The 17,694-nt window shown below is 42.4% G+C and overlaps 1 long non-coding RNA gene across 1 annotated transcript; it reads left to right on the plus strand.

Annotated features, from left to right (window-relative positions):
- The first annotated feature begins 243 nt into the window (after positions 1-243).
- Positions 244-6,185, plus strand: LOC130290975 (uncharacterized). The gene is made up of 2 exons (XR_008847754.1): positions 244-404; positions 6,080-6,185. It is a non-coding gene; the product is annotated as an uncharacterized LOC130290975 (long non-coding RNA).
- Positions 6,186-17,694: the final 11,509 nt, after the last annotated feature.

The raw sequence follows: 17,694 nt of genomic DNA on the forward strand, positions 1-17,694 counted from the left end.
ATCTGATTGGTTGCCATGGGCAACTGCTCCACTCTTCCTCTGCACAAGTTTTAATAAATCTCTCACATTGTATCATTTGCCTGTAATTCACGCTAACAACCACAAGAGGTCACTAAAACACCACCTAAATTTCTATAACACGTCTGTGATATGAGGGCAGCAGATTCGTCATTATATGTAGCAAACGTTACATGATTAAACATTTTCGGGACAAATAAAACAAAAACACAAAACTTTTATCGATGTATTTCATCATAGCATATTAAAAAAAAAAACTGGAGAATGATGAAAGTGCGGGAGCTGAAAGTGCGGTAGGTAAGGTTGCCGTAGAAATGGTCGCTAAGTGAGAGCTGAGGATTCGGTGCAGGAAGGGGCTGAGGCGGGAGACGAGGATATCGCTGCTGGTTAGTTGCTGCGGGGTTTCTGCATATTAAATATTATTATGTTTTTATTGGTCGCAGCCCTTTGGTCTGGTGCACTAGAGGAGTCTATGGATATGCTTCACTATGAATGCAATGATCTGACAACACCTGGTGATGTCTCCTGTCCCTCAGAACCTCAGGCTGTGTTCACACTGCATTTTTGTTATTTAACCTGCATTTGCTTGTTTTGGTTGGAGAACTCATTGAGAGACATGGGAGCTTAGCAACCAAATCAGAAAATATTTGTTAAATAATTAGTGTAATCTATAAAAACTTTTCAAATCTCCCCCTGACAATTGCTGTGATCGTGAAGAGTAGCCGGGTGAAGCGCTTAGCAGCCTGCTTCACTCCCCAGCTGTCAGTCAAATCTGACTCCTTATTGCATCAGGCTATGAAGAGTCAGATCTATACGCTGTGAAGGACGATTCCGCAATACCAAATGTTTTTATTATTATATGTGGATGATTTGAATTTTTATTAAGGTTATTTTATTTTTTTTGAACATTTTTTGCTTTTGTTAAATTGTTTTACTTCCCTCTAGGGGATTTTCATAAACAATCAATGTTTTGCTAATGCATAGTATTGAGTAACTTTGGCGCCCTGCTAGCAGAGTCTGCCAAGGCCTCTAAGGCTTATTTCACACTACAAAATGACTCCGTTTTATAGATCTGTTCGAAGTTCCGTCTGAAATACGGCTATAAAAAGGCAGTTACAAAATCCTATACGGCCGTTAGAAAATCCCATTATGTATTATATTAATAACGGCCATTATTTTGTGACGGGCGATAGTAATGGGAGAATTTGTGCATGCACTATTTCTCCCGTTCATTCGCCCGTCACAAAATAATGGCCGTTATTATTAACGGGTGATAAAGGGTTAAAACGGCCATTAGAAAAATCCCAAAGACTATAATGGGATTTTCTAATGACTGTATAGGATTATGTAACTGCCATTTTACAACTGATTTTCAGACAGAACTTCGAACGGATCTTTTAACTCCTTAAGGACTCAGCCCATTTTGGCCTTAAGGACTCAGACAATTAAATTTTTACGTTTTCGTTTTTTCCTCCTCGCCTTCTAAAAATCATAACTCTTTTATATTTTCATCCACAGACTAGTATGAGGGCTTGTTTTTTGCGCGACCAGTTGTCCTTTGTAATGACATCACTCATTATATCACAAAATGTATGTCGCAACCAAAAAACACCATTTTTGTGGGGAAATTAAAAAGAAAAACGCAATTTTGCTAATTTTGGAAGGCTTCGTTTTCACGCCGTACAATTTACGGAAAAAATGACGTGTGTTCTTTATTCTGAGGGTCAATATGATTAAAATGATACCCATTATTATATACTTTTCTATTACTGTTGTGCTTAAAAAAAATCACAAACTTTTTAACCAAATCAGTACGTTTATAATCCCTTTATTTTGATGACCTATAACTTTTTCATTTTTCCGTATAAGCGGCGGTATGGGGGCTCATTTTTTGCGCCATGATCTGTACTTTTTTTTTGATACCACATTTGCGTATAAAAAACTTTTAATACATTTTTTATAATTTTTTTTAAATAAAATGTATTAAAAAAGTAGCAATTTTGGACTTTTTTTTTTTTCGTTCACGCCGTTCACCGTACGGGATCATTAACATTTTATTTTAATAGTTCGGACATTTACGCACGTGGCGATACCAAATATGTCTATTAAATTAATTTTTTACGCTTTTTGTGGGTAAAATAGGAAAAAACGGACGTTTTACTTTTTTATTGGAGGAGATTTTTCACTTTTTTTTTTACTTTTAATTTTACATTTTTTTTTTACATTAGTCCCATAGGGGACTATTCATAGCAATACCATGATTGCTAATACTGATCTGTTCTATGTATAGGACATAGAACAGATCAGTGTTTTCGGTCATCTTCTGTTCTGGTCTGCTCGATCTCAGACCAGAGCAGGAGACGTCGGGAGCCAGACAGAGGCAGACGAGGGGACCTCCGTGCGGCGTTCTGAATGATCGGATCCCTGCAGCAGCACTGCGGGCGATCAGATCACTCATTGAAATCGCGTACTGCCGCAGATGCCGGGATCTGTATTGATCCCGGCATCTGAGGGGTTAATGGCGGACGCCCACGAGATCACGGGCATCGGCCATTGCCGGCGGATCCCTGGCTGCGATCAGCAGCCGGGATCAGCCGCGCATGACACGGGCATCGCTCCGATGCCCGCAGTTATGTACAGGACGTAAATGTACGTCCTGGTGCGTTAAGTATCACCGCACCAGGACGTACATTTACGTCCTGCGTCCTTAAGGGGTTAAACGGATTAATTTTATAGTGTGAAAAAAGCCTAAGGGTTAAATGTAGGTTGAAACGTTAATTTTTGCGCAGCGCATTTTAAGTAAAACTGACGTTGTCTTTATTCTGTGTTACCCGACTTATAGAGCCTTTTTTGCTAATTTAAAAAAATCTGTCTCCTATTAAAAAAAATTTCAGAGCTTAGCTTTTGCGCTGTTATGTTTAGTTTTAACTGGTACTATTTTTGTTTGGATAGGACTTTTTCATCACTTGTTAACGGGGTACTCCGCCCCTATACATCTTATACCCTATCCAAAGGTTAGGGGATAAGATGTCAGATCGCTGGGGTCCCACTGCTGGGGACCCCCAGGATCCCCGCTGCGGCACCCCGCTATCATTACTGCACAGAGCAAGTTCGCTCTGCGCGTAATGACTGGCAATACAGGGGCCGGAGCATTGTTACATCACGGCTCCGCCCCTTTTTTCTGCTATATGATGTAATCAAAAATCAACAATTCTTCCTTTTTTCCCCATTTCCGCCTTTCACTGTGAGATCAATATTAACTCCCGTGTTAACTGCCAGAACTGGAGAAACACGTTACATAACTATCAAATATATCAGCACTCCATAAGATCGCATGTGAAAGTCTCCTAGTGAGACTAATTAAAAAGTTTAATAAAATAAAATAAAAATAGGTCTACCCCCTAAGGCTAAGTTTCTACTTGTTTTTTTTGTTTTGTTTTGTTTTTAGCGTTTTTTTTGCATTTGAGTGTAAATTGCATTTTTGGCCCCTTTGGCGTTTTTTTTTGGTACCCAAAATTAGTTGGGTACCAAAAAAGAGAAAAAAAGGATGCAGTTGATGGAAAAAAATGCATTTAACAAAATTTCAATTTTTTTATAACAAAATTTTTATTAATTTATAATAAAGTGTGTATGTGTGTTTCACTTTTTGTCTCTCTATTTTATTTTTATTTTTAGGTAGTACTGGTACTTCCAGCAGGAAACAGATGATGGGAGTAGTAGTACCTGTACTAATAGACACCCGATGCGATCGTCCATAGTATAGCAGAGATGTGGAGCGGCTCTATACAGCGCACGCATCTCTGCCCTGTACTCCGGCCAGTGATGTGAATAGAACATCATTCATTCATATTTTCTGCCCAGAAGTGGGGATTGGCCTGATGGTTGCAGCCAATCACCACTCTCAGAGGGAAATATAAATGAGTGATGTTCTATTCATATCACTCGCCAGAGTGCAGAGCAGAGATACGGAGCGCAGGAGAAAGCCGCTCTCCATCTCTGCAATATATAGGATGATCGCATCGGGTGTCAGGAGTGAACCCGCTGTGTTCTGTCCTTAATTGCAGGTACTACTACTCCCAACATGGAGCATACACTGCTCAATGCTGGGAGCTGTAGTACCTGCATTAATAGACAGATCACAGCGAGTGTAACTTCTGAAACCTGTTGCGATCTGTCTATTAATGCAGGTACTACAGCTCCCAGCATGGAGCAGTGTGTGCTTCATGTTTGGAGTAGTAGTACTTGCAGTTAAAGCGTATCCGTTAGATCCAACTAAATTTTTTTTTAAATATATCACTCAGTACCTAATCCTGACCATGTACATCTAATTTTTATGTGTCTAGCACCTTTATTTTTTTTATTATACTTTTAATTTAGCTCACTAGTCTGAATTCCTCTCAAATGGAGGGGGCGTGGCCTCACTATGCAGGTCTCCGCCCCCCTCCCTCAGTATGCTGTCTGCTCACATCTCCCCTAGCATTAGCAAAACTACAACTCCCAGCTTGTCCTCACTGACAGTAGGGGGACACAAGCTGACAGTGGGAGGATTTTTCCTCCAGATGTGAGCCCTGCACTCACAGCTGTCAATCAAGGAAGTGTGTCCATGACATAGGTGATGACGAATGGACACAGCAAAATGGTACAGATACATCATCCAGCCTGCTATGCGAAAAAAAATAAAAATAAAAAAAGCTACAGGAGTCAAAAAATGGCAATTAAAAAAAATTTGAAAAAGTTCAGAATTTTTTTTAAATGAGTAAAACGATACAAATCTGGTATTGTTGTAATCAGGCGACCTACAGTATGAAACTAACATGTTATCTCAACCACAAGGTAAGTGGCGTAGAAAAGAAAACCACCAAATCTGCAAAATTATCTTTTATAATTTCAATTTCACTTTACCAATTATATATTTATTTTTTGGGTGGGGGGGGTTCAGAGAATATGTTATTGAAAAATTAAAAGGTATCCTTATAGTAGGTAGTTATGGCTATTATAAGGCGAAGAGGAAAAAATTTGAGTGTAAAAGCAAAAATTGGTCCGGACAAGTAGATCGTCATGAGGGCCAAGTAGATTTTGCTCCGTTTTAGTCCCGTGGACAAGTAGTTTTTTATTGAATTTCCACACCCCTGTGGTTGCTATGGGCAACTCAGCAACTTTTCCTCTGGACAGGTTTTGATAAATCTCTCCCCTAGTGTCTTCTACCTTGTAACTAAGCTGGACATCTGGTACTAACCATCCTACCTTCCACCACTGTACACCAGGTACCCTAAGGTTTTGTTTGCACATTCATGCACCATTGTTAATGAACACTGCATAACCTCTGTGGTAATAGTAAGGTATAGGAAGGAGCCCTCAGAGGACAAGTGCTGTACTTTTATGTTGTGCTCTTATTTTGTGGGCACCATGACAGTGCAGGATTGTGGCTGTAATACAGCGCTGCAGTTGCCAGGAATTGAGATAACTTCTGGCTATTTATCCATTACATGCCATAGTCAATAGTGAACATGGCATTTCAGTGGTCTGACAGATGGAGGAAGCTTTCAGCATCCCTTGAACGTGATCACGGGTAAAAGTGATCTTAGTCCTCGCGACTACCATGGTTGCAATGCTGGTGGCATGACCTAATAGTTACATTGCAGTTTCTCACTGACGTGAGAAAATATTGAGCTAGGAACAGGAATGGATTTCTGGTGTAAATTTTGTTGTACACTATAGTACATTTACTCTGTGGTAGATGCCATCCCCCTCCGCATGCCCTGTCCACCTCGAAAGCCTAGCCATGTTCCTAGCAACTTCACCATATAACAAACATTCTGATCGTGATAAATGAATCTGTACAGTGCTTCTTTCCATATGTCTAATGCAGTGTTTCCCAACCAGGGTGCCTCCAGCCGTGGCCAAACTACAACTCCCAGCATGCTCGGACAGCCTTTGGCTGTCCGAGCATGCTGGGAGTTGTAGTTTGGCCACAGCTGGACGTACCCTGGTTGGGAAATACTGGTCTAATGTAATGTTCCCATGCCTTGTCCAGTCATTGATGTTTCATCTTTGTCCACAGCCCCAAGGAATGCCAAGAAAACCATTGGCTTGACCGTACCCTACTCTGTACAGCAATGGAAGGAGCTGATCTTCAGGACGTTTCAGAACAGTCACAATGTTATTTTTTAATAAAATTAAAAAACAAACATGGAAGATCTGAACTCCAGATACCGATAAGTCAAAGTGGGGAAGAAACCTTCTTGTTCTTGTGTCACCATTTAAGAATTCCTCCAGAGAAGATAAGACTGGTCTGTAGAGGAAAGATAGTGACAAAGGACAACATCTCCTCTTTTATTAACAATGGAGCAGTTTTTCAGGCATTTGGGGAAGAAGCTGAAGATGAAACTGGCTTGGATGTCAGAGACATTGAGGTGCTGATGAAGCAATTATTGGTGGAGAGAAACGTGGCTGTAAAAGCTTTAAGGAAGACTGGAGATCTTATTGACGCCATCTTATATGTTTCTGATAATATGTAGGAACTTTACTTTTAGAAGTAACAGATTGTAAATAAACAATTGTTCTGTTTGTGACAAACTTTAGAATTTTGGCATTATTAGACTTGGCTTTTCTGACAAAATGCCAGATGTACTGTGTCCATTTTAGGACATCGTCAGACGTAACTCCATCCTCCGTCAGGTGAAACGGCGTCCCTCGGGCCAATCTCCTTCAGACGTCAGACGCAACTCCCTCCTCTGTCATCCTGAAGTCTCTCATCCGAAACTCCGTCATTCCTCTATACGGGTTCTGCTGTACACAATATTCAATGTCGGCTCTGCTATACAGACTCTGTAGCACATGTAGTGTCTGTAGTACATGTGCAAGTTTCACAGTTTCGACTCTGATATACAATGCTGGGCAGCGTAGGCTCTGCTATGCGGCAGGAAGTTGCGTCTGAAGGAGAATCGGCTGAGGCATGACGGCGTTTTGGACAAATGAGTTTCGGATGAGGGAGGACGGAGTTGTGGCTTAAGGAGGATGGCGATTGGTATGAGGGAGGAGGCGGGACGCCGTTTCACATGATGCAGGACTGAGTTGCGGCTGACGACTGACGGCGATTGGTCCGGGGGAGGAGGCGGGAGTGACGACTGACGATGTCCTAAAATGGACACCGTACAGATGGGCCAGTGAAAAGTGCATCTATGTAATCCACATCAGCCCCCTTTGTCCTTACCTGTTTTCTCAGTCTCTCACTGATGCTGATCAGCCCACAGATTGTCAGTAAAAGTGGCTATACACCTTCAGTAGCTGTTGCCTGGACATTTTATAGGCTGACAGCTATCTTTCAAGCAGCTCAAATCCAACATTCTTTCCCCCTAAAGTCTGTCAGGAGAAAGAAGAAAGGCCCCCATACACATTGGACAGTCAGATTAAGCTAACTTTTGTCTAAAGTGTATGGGGACCTTAAAGGGGTACTCCGGTGGAAAACGTTATCTTTATTTTATTTATTTATTTTTTTAATCAACTGGTGCCAAAAAGTTAAACAGATTTGTAAATTACTTCTATTAAAAAATCTTAATCCGTCCAGTACTTATTAGTGGCTGTATACTACAGAGGAAATTCTTTTCGTTTGGGATTACTTTTCTGTCATGACCACAGTGCTCTCTGCTGACACTTCTGTCCATGTGAAGAACTGTCTAGAGTAGGAGAAAATCCCCATAGCAAACATATGCTGCTCTGTACAGTTCCTTAAATGGGCAGAGGTGTCAGCAGAGAGCACAGTGCTCCTGACAGAAAAGAAATCACAAAAGAAAAGAATTTCCTCTGTTGTATACAGCCGCTAATAAGTTCTGGAAGGGTTAAGATTTTTTAATAGAAGTAATTTACAAATCAGTTTAACTTTCTGGCACCAGTCGATTTTAAAAATAAAGTTTTCCATCGGAGTATCCCTTAACTCCTTAACAGCCAAGGATGTAAATGTACGTCCTGGTGTAGTGGTACTTCGCGCACCAGGACATACATTTATGTCCTGTACATGACCGCGAGAATCGGAGTGTGAATTTGTGAACGGAAAACCATTCACTATACTATACATTTTAGTAAGCGGAATTTCTGCCTGCAATTTCAAAGTGGAATTGCAGGCGGAAATTCCATAGTGTGAACCTAGCCTTAGGGTCTATTCACACGGCAGAAATTCTACTAGCGGAATTCTGCCTCAAAGCTCATAGACTTCTATGCGATTCCGCACACCCATTCACACTTCTGAAATTCAGAAGTGTGCATGGGAGAGCGGAATCCCATAGAAGTCTATGGACTTAAATTGAGGCAGAAATTCTGCTGTGTGAATACACCCTTAGGCTATGTTCACATGTCAGAATTTCCACATAAAGATGCGGAATGCCAGCCGAGCGATATGGATGCAGAATTGCGTATCTTTCTGCATATATGCGGAATTCATGTGGAAATTGACTTCAGTGGGATTTCGCAGCAGATTTACGCACGGATTTAGGGTAGGACCTTTCTTTATGTGGAATGCAGAATTACCACAGCAGAAAGACAGATGCAGAAATTCTACTGTGTGAATGGGACAGGGGAATCCCATTGAAGTGTAGTCGCTCTAAATTTATGCGGAATTAGATGCAGAAATTCATACAGAATTTCAATCGTGTGAACATAGCCTTAGTGTTGCAGTCAGTCTCACAGGCTCATATTCCTAATACCTTCTACTGTAACAGAAATGCTACCACAGGTCACTGACAGCAGCACTATTTCACATCTTCACACTAAGGCAGGGTCAAACATAGCGTTTTGGTTTGTTTTTGGAGGAAAAACGCTGCTGTTTTTTTTTTCTTTTGGGGGGGGGGGGGGGGGGGTTAGCCAAAGTCAGAAGTAGATTTTAAAGGAGCAGAAAATATATAGGAAGGACTTTCCTTCTTGCTGAATCCATTTTTGGCATTGGGTCGAAAAAACGCACAGTTCCGAAAAATGCTGTGTGTGATACCAGGCTGAGGCTGTGATCTCATGTTGGAGTTAAAATGAGTCTATGATGCATGTTTTGACTACATCAGGTACCTTGTTTTCTATATGCAATACTATTTGCTTACAGCTTGCTGGTAATTTTGGCACTTATGTGGTGGTCTTTTTTTTCAGCAACAGTATGGAGGTTTTCAGTTACGTTGGTGTTCGTTAGCCAAGGTATAGTAGTATTGTTTAGTATGGTTGTGTTACCCAGTCACAGAATGATGGTACTATCTAGTCATCTTATGGTACTATTATTCATTCACTGTGTGGGGGTACTACCTAGTCACGGAATGGTGGTATTATGCCGTCATGGTGTTGCAATATTAATTACTTACAGTATGGGGGTAATATTTAGTCACTATATTTATTATTCGGGTTAGTTATATAATTTACAGATTACTGATACTACATGTGCTCTGCATCTCTTAATAAAACCAGTGTCTTGTGGTACAGTCCACGCCATTGAACACCAGGATTTCAATATACTTCAGCCATTGCAAAAACTAGGTCTGAGCAAAGCCTGATCTGTATTCTGCAATATACCAGAACTGATTTTAAATACCGTAGGTTTTCCAGGAAAAAAATATCAACAGTATAGGCCATCAGTAGATGACCAGTGGAGTGCTGACACCCAGCACCTCCTCCTATTAGCTGTTCAGCACCTGATCTACACTGTGAAGAAGCAGGAGCAGATAGGTCTGTACTCTGTATTCACTCCAATAGGGGCTGATCCCGACACTACTCAGAATACAGAGCTATCTGCTTCCCGCTCCATTCTCAGTGTAGTATGGGGGCACCAAACTGCTGATCAGCAGGGGGGCCGGATGTCAGCACCTTGCTGATCAACTAATGATGGCCTATTCTGTGGAAAGACCATAAATGATAATTGTTTTCCTGGAAAACCTTAAGTCCCAGTCACGTCCTGGTTAAGTGTTCCTCTGCTACTTGGCTCTTCACAGTTACAGAACAGATTGGGTGCTAGTGGATTCACACATCTTTGTTGAGTGCTGCATATTACATATTGAAAGTAATTCAGCAACTTCACTACAACTTGTGATATGAAAGCCCTGACTTATCCATGTGTGTAAATGCGTGACAGGACTTGCATTTATCATAGTAGCACCCCCCTCCATTTCCCAATAAATCATAATACACACCAAGCACACTGATCTGCCCACAGTAGCCACTCCAGGACATCATGCCACTAGTTGCCCCCACAGTTTACAAAGTAGTTCAGTCAGACAAACCTATCTAACCATCTTCTCCACCACAGCCTCGTTCACATCAGCATTGACCATTCCTGCCCCAAACAAATAAGCCGAACGGTCTTTGCACCCTAGACACCAATGGATCCCGTTAACTTTGAATGGGGTCCATCTGGTTTTCTATCAGTGTCAGTTGTTTTGCAGGACTTGAGTGGAGGAAAAAAAGCTGATCTGCAGCTCATGTTCGGCTATTTTGACCGGTTCAACAAACATAGCTCCTTAACCAGAGCCCCAACACTGATGTGAACGAGGCCTTACTTCACCACACTTCTGCTGGTAGGATGCTATATACACCAGCTGATATTGACAGACTAATACTGCAGGGGTGCACTGCGGACACGCTCTGCCTGTTTGGTGTGATCATTTGCTTTACAACCAACCATATAAGATGCAGAAGGCAATCAGTACATTATCACTGATGCCTTGCATTGCTGAATGTTTTTCCTTTCATTTGTTATTCTTAGTATTTGGCTGTAAAGTGTTAACGTCATCTGTTGTAACTTAAATGGGCACTGTCAGATAAAAAAAAAATGTTTTTCATTTTTGTAGAAATTATGGCTTATAAAAAAAAAAAAAAAAAAAAAAAAAAAAGACCACAAGGGGTCCCCATACCATACAGAAAACAATGCTGTCTGGCTGCAGCACCATCTTTGTCCAAGCTGAAGCGCATGCTGAGACAAAGTCCAGTAAGTGACAGTGGCACTAGTACTCCTCCTAGCTTACTCCTGTCCTATCAGACTGCAGCATGAAAACAGAAAGGAGGGGTTACAGAGCAACCTGAAGTGATTGGATGAAGAGACCCAGCACAGCAGACTTAGGGAGGAAGATGAGTCATGCTGAGTGAGGACATGCACCCTTCAAAGCACAGAATGACAAACCAAGTGAGCAACAGATAGAAGGTATTTGTGAGAGAAATATAGGTGCTAGACACCTAAATTTTTTTTTATTTTTTTTTGTGAGGCATATGACAGGTACTCTTTAATATAGGTACTGTTTGTACGTGTTAGTCATGGACCTTAGTGGCAAGTTATTTCTTCTAAGCTTTAGGTTGGGTTGTACTCTGTTGAGCCACTTTGAAACCCTTTGTTACTGGGCTAAAACCTGAGCTTAAAGGGGTATTCCAGGAAAACACTTTTAGTATATATATCAACTGGCTCTAGAAAGTTAAACAGATTTGTAAATTACTTCTATTAAAAAATCTTAATCTTTTCAGTACTTATGAGCTTTTGAAGTTAAGGTTGTTCTTTTCTGTCTAAGTGCTCTCTGATGACACCTGTCTCAGGAAACGCCCAGTTTAGAATAGGTTTGCTATGGGGATTTGCTTCTAAACTGGGCGTTTCCCGAGACACGTGTCATCAGAGAGCACTTAGACAGAAAAGAACAACCTTAGCTTCAGAAGCTCATAAGTACTGAAAGGATTAAGATTTTTTTAATAGGAATAATTTACAAATCTGTTTAACTTTCTGGAGCCAGTTGATATATATAAAAAAAGTGCATCGGGGAACTAATCCTATGTGACCTGCGAGCGCTGTTCTGCCCCAAACAAAAAAGTGCATCGGGGAACTAATCCTATGTGACCTGCGAGCGCTGTTCTGCCCCAAACAAAAAAGTGCATCGGGGAACTAATCCTATGTGACCTGCGAGCGCTGTTCTGCCCCAAACAAAAAAGTGCATCGGGGAACTAATCCTATGTGACCTGCGAGCGCTGTTCTGCACCCCCCCCCCCAATTAATTATAAGCCCAGCGCTGTCCCCATCCGGGTACTACTCACATGTCACCCGCATGCGCTGCCCTCCTCGTCCTATTTGTTGCAGCCGCCAACGCTGACACTCTATACCAGTGGTCCCCAACCTGCGGACCGCCAGATGTTGCAAAAGTACAACTCCCAGCATGCCCGGACAGCCGTTGGCAGTATCCCTATGCCCGGGCTTCAAAAAATAAAGAATATAAACTTTAACTCACCTCCCGTTGGTCCGGTACCGGCCTCACTTGTTTCCTGGGGACGGGAACGTCAGAGAGCTGTCAGCCTATCACCGGCCGCAGCGATGTTCCACCTCGGCTGGGGATAGGCTGAGCGCACTGTCATGTAAGAAGCCGGCTTCCTACATGACAGTGGGCTCAGCCTATCACCGGCCGAGGCGGAACATCGCTGCGGCCGGTGATAGGCTGACAGCTCTCTGACGTTCCCGTCCCCAGCGTAAGGCCGACGTAGGTGCGTTAAAGTTTATTTTGTTTACCTTCTGCAGCCCGGGCATAGGGATACAGCATACAGTAGAGTGCCAGCGCCGGCGGCCGCAACAGACAGGACGAGGAGAGCAGCGCATACGGGCGACATGTGAGTATTTACCCCGATGGGGATGTAGGCTGATTTTTAATAATGTGCTCAGTGGTAAATGGTAAGTGAATTGATCTGTATGACATACAGCAGCATCTGTATTTTCCATCCATTATCGTATACATATTTTTCCTGTTTAAAACCTATACATTAAATGTTAACAAATACATAGTGTAAGCACACCCTAAGGTTACAAAACTAATATTTCTGTGTGTAGAGTTGAAAAAGTGACTCACCAATTTTATAACCTCATTATGAATCATTTTCTCGAGCTGTTTTCACCGCACATCTGTGACCTACTTCCTTTGTTCATTGTAGCTGGGTGACAAAATAGAATAGCAGAACATAGTTGTGGATTATACATCTCTGCAGCAAGTGTTTGGCTTTGTAAAGGGGGAAGTAATGTAACCTTCATTTTGTTCTGGTTATTATTCGGAATTAACAGGGCTATGTAGTGTACAAAGTCTGCATATTGGAATCATTCAAAAGGGTTCTTACCATTTAACAGTCGCTTTGTTATATAGAGGCACCACAATTTTTGTGGTTTCTTTCACTTTAAAGGGGTACTCCAGTGGAAAACTTTAATTTTTTTTTTTAAATCAACAACTGGTGCCAGAAATTACTTCTATTAAAAAATCTTAATCCTTCCAGTACTTACCGTATTTTTCGCCGTATAAGACGCACTTTTTCTTTCCCAAAACTGGGGGGAAAAAGTTGGTGCGTCTTAAACGGTGAATACACACACCTATCGTGGCGGTCCCTGCGGCTAATACAGGACATCACCGATCGCGGTAATGCCCTGTATTAACCCTTCAGACGCGGTGATCAAAGCTGACCGCCACGTCTGAAGGGAAAGTGACACTAACCCGGCTGTTCGGGACCGCCGAGGTGAAATCGCGGCATCCCGAACAGCTTACAGGACACCGGAAGGGACCTTACCTGCCTCCTCGGTGTCTGCTCCGTGCCGGGATCCCCTGCATGGCCGGCGCTCTCCTTCTACGTCATCACGTCGTCGTGCACGCCGCCCCGTCATCCAATAGGAGCGGCGTGCGTAGTGACGTGGTGACGGAGAGCGTGGATCCTGGGGAAGAAGACCTCCGGAGCATTGGGGACACCCCGGGGACGCGGCGACAGCAATGGAGCGACATCCAGGCGGGGACACGTGAGTACTACCTCCTATACCAGTGGTCTTCAACCTGCGGACCTCAAGATGTTGGAAAACTACAACTACCAGCATGCCCGGACAGCCAACGGCTATCCGGGCATGCTGGGAGTTGTAGTTTTGCAACATCTGGAGGTCCGCAGGTGGAAGATCATTGTTGGGTTCAAAATCTTTTTTTTCTAGATTTTGCACCTTTAAAATTGGGTGCGTCCTATAGGGCGAAAAATACGGCAATAGCTGCTGAATACTACAGAGGAAATTATTTTCTTTTTGGAACACAGAGCTCTCTGCTGACATCATGACCACAGTGCTCTCTGGTGACATCTCTGTCCATTTTAGGAACTGACCAGAGCAGCATATGTTTGCTATGGGGATTTTCTCCTACTCTGGACAGTTCTTAAAATGGACAGAGATGTCAGCAGAGAGCACTGTGCTCGTGATGTCAGCAGGGAACTCTGTGTTCCAAAAAGAATATAATTTCCTCTGCAGTATTCAGCAGCTAATAAGTACTGGAAGGATTAAGATTTTTTAATAGAAGTAATTTACAAATCTGTTTAACTTTCTGACACCAGTTGGTTTATAAAAAAAAAAAAAAAAAAAGAGTACCCCTTTAAGGCTAGAGGGGGGTAGGATGATACCTGAAGAGAAGGCAGGGATTAGGGTAAAATCATACTGGGAGTTGGTTAGAGAAATGGTGGGGTATACCCGCAGGATGTATAAGGCCTGCAGCATCATTCTATCTAGCCTGCCAGTTTCCTAACGGGAATGCCATGAGAACCTGAGAACCCACCAGGGGTTGTGCTGTGCTGTGAAATACACACTAATTGCATTTGTACAGGTACCTCCACAAACAAAATCCATAATAGATTTACATCAGAGGAATATATTGGGGGAATCCCCCTATTTACACCTCAGGCAGACAATGCAGTGTGCAGTGATTTACTTTACTTCAGTTAGACTATGTTCACACGCTAGAATGTCCGCACAGGAAATCTCAGTTCGGACATTCTGCAAACTGCGGGCGTCGGCATCTACTAGACCGCTATGCGTTCCCTGCAGAGTCCACAGAAAGAATAAACGTAAAACTATGGGTGAGAAAAGCAGGGCATGCACTAAAGCTGGGCTGACAGGGGTTAAATGGGCACTGTCACCAACTTTATTTTTTGATATGTTGTAGTACTTATGTACTACAACATATCTCTAATATACTTTTATTTTTATGTTTTTCATTAAAATGGTTTAATTTACATTTAAAAACCGACCAATAGGGGTCTCCCTCCTAGTGGCCGGCTGCAGCCTGGCGTGACGTCACACCTGAAAAAGGACTGATTTTGGCCTGGCAATCAGTCCTTTTTCAGTTAGGCTGCACTCGCTCCCTGCCTGTCAATCAGTCAGGCGGGAGCGAGCGCATTGGCTCCCTGGCCGCTCCTCCCGCACATCGTCGCCGCCGCTGTCCCTGCACACCCGCTGCTGGACTCTGCAGTAAGTGTAATGAGGGAACGGGGTTTGCGGGAAGGGGGTTTGTGATGGAGGGAATGGGGTATGCGGGAGGGGGGTTTGTGATGGAGGGAACGGGGTATGCGGGGGGAGGTTGTGATGGAGGGAACGGGGTATGGCGCGGGGCGGTGGGGAGGATTTGACGGAGGGAACGGGCTAGCGCCGTAGCGCCGCTTGTAACTAACTAATAGTTTATCTACACAGGGTGCCTCCAGCTGTTTCAATACTACAACTCCCAGCATGCCCTGACAGCCAATAGATGTGAGGGCAAGCTGGGAGTTGTAGTGGTGAAACAGCTGGAGGCACCCTGTGTAGATGAACTAAGGGCGGAAGTCCCCCCCAGCAGGCATCAGTGACGTGGTGCCTGCTGGGGAAGTCTGCCTGATAGTGAGCACACTACTAGGCAGAGAAAGTTATTTTTAATATAGTAAATACAAAAATTAAAAGCAGGGAGGGTGTTAGGGATAGATTGGCAATAGGCAGGGACAGAAAAAAAAAATAGGATGGTGGGAGTTACTCTTTAATGAAACAATCTATGAAGTAGAATAGCGCAGAGGTATATAACTGAATGAACTCCAGGGGGTGCCAATCAATGTCCAGAAATATTATATGCCATATAATAGTAGAAGAAAGTAAATTGCACTCACCCAATGGAGAATATAAAACGTCTTCTTTATTAGATGATCACTTAAAACATTCCAAAGTGGGGGTAGAGAGATGCGGTCAGCATAAGCCAAGGCCGGTCAGTCAGCTTATGCTGACCGCATCTCTCTACCCCCACTTCGGAATGTTTTAAAGGGGTACCACCGTGGAAAACTTTTTTTTTAAACTGGTGCCAGAAATGTAAACAGATTTGTAAATCACTTCTATTAAAAAATCTTAATCCTTCCAGTACTTTTTAGAGGCTGTATACTAAAGAGAAATCCAAAAAAGAAATGCATTTCCTGTGATGTCCTGACCACAGTGCTCTCTGCTGACCTCTGCTCTCCATTTTAGGAACTGGAGAAAATCCCCATAGCAAACATATGCTTCTCTGGACAGTTCCTAAAATGGACAGCAGAGGTCAGCAGAGAGCACTGTGGTCAGGACATCACAGGAAATGCATTTCTTTTTTGGATTTCTCTTTAGTATACAGCCTCTAAAAAGTACTGAAAGGATTAAGATTTTTTAAATAGAAGTGATTTACAAATCTGTTTAACCTTCTGGCACAAGTTGATTAAAAAAAAAAAAAAAAGTTTTCCACGGTAGTACCCCTTTAAGTGATCATCTAATAAAGAAGACGTTTTATATTCTTCATTGGGTGAGTGCAATCTACTTTCTTCTGCCATTATATGAAAGAATAAACGTGTTCTTTCTTTCTGCTGACACGGAAATCAGAAAAGCTAGAAGGACCTGGCACGAAAATTCCACCGTGTGTACAGCGCAGCAGAATCCTGTTGAATTCAACGGGACTCTGCTGCAATGGAATCTCGGTGCCAAATTCCAATGCTGAATTCGGTTTGGAAATTCCGACGTGTGAACATGGACTTAAAGGGGTATTCCAGGAAAAAAAAATGTTTTATATATCAACTGGCTCCAGAAAGTTAAACAGATTTGTAAATTACTTGTATTATAAAATCGTAATCCTTTCAGTACTTAGGAGCTTCTGAAGGTTGTTCTTTTCTGTCTAAATCCTCTCTGATGACACCTGTCTCGGGAAACACCCAGTTTAGAAGCAAATCCCCATAGCAAACCTCTTCTAAACTGGGCGTTTCCCGAGACAGGTGTCATCAGAGAGGATTTAGACAGAAAAGAACAACCTTAACTTCAGAAGCTCATAAGTACTGAAAGGATTAAGATTTTTTAATAGAAGCAATTTACAAATCTGTTTAACTTTCTGGAGCCAGTTGATATATATAAAAAAGTTTTTTCCTGGAATACCCCTTTAGGGTACATTCCCACACAGCGTATTTGCTGTGTATTTGCTGCTGCGTATTTTATTTTCTCTGTTGAAGTCAATGGGTAGGAAAATACGCAGCACCAAATACGCAGCAAATACGCAGCAAAATACGCCGTGTGGGAACGTACCCTAAATGTTTCTTTTTATCTTTTTTCTCCTCTTGGTATAGCTGCAGCAATAGTAAAACATTCTATTGCTCTAGGACCTAGAGTCTAGGTGCTATAACTGGCAAATGTTATGTACCTTTCACTAAAAAATTACTTTTGATATGTTTTAGAGACATCAAAAGTGTTATATTTTATGGTTAGATTGCACCGACTCCGGCCAATTGCTTAAATAAGCGAAAAGGGAGGCACGCTCTGTGATCTGGTCCCATAGACTTACATTATGCAATGGTTTCTGACAGGTGACACAAAGCCAGGAGAGACGTTACTAAGCGTGCACTTCTAGTCACTTGTGTTTTTTACTAAAAAAAAAA

This window comes from Hyla sarda, chromosome 9 (assembly GCF_029499605.1).
Source record: "Hyla sarda isolate aHylSar1 chromosome 9, aHylSar1.hap1, whole genome shotgun sequence".
In the NCBI taxonomy this organism is placed as follows: domain Eukaryota; kingdom Metazoa; phylum Chordata; class Amphibia; order Anura; family Hylidae; genus Hyla; species Hyla sarda.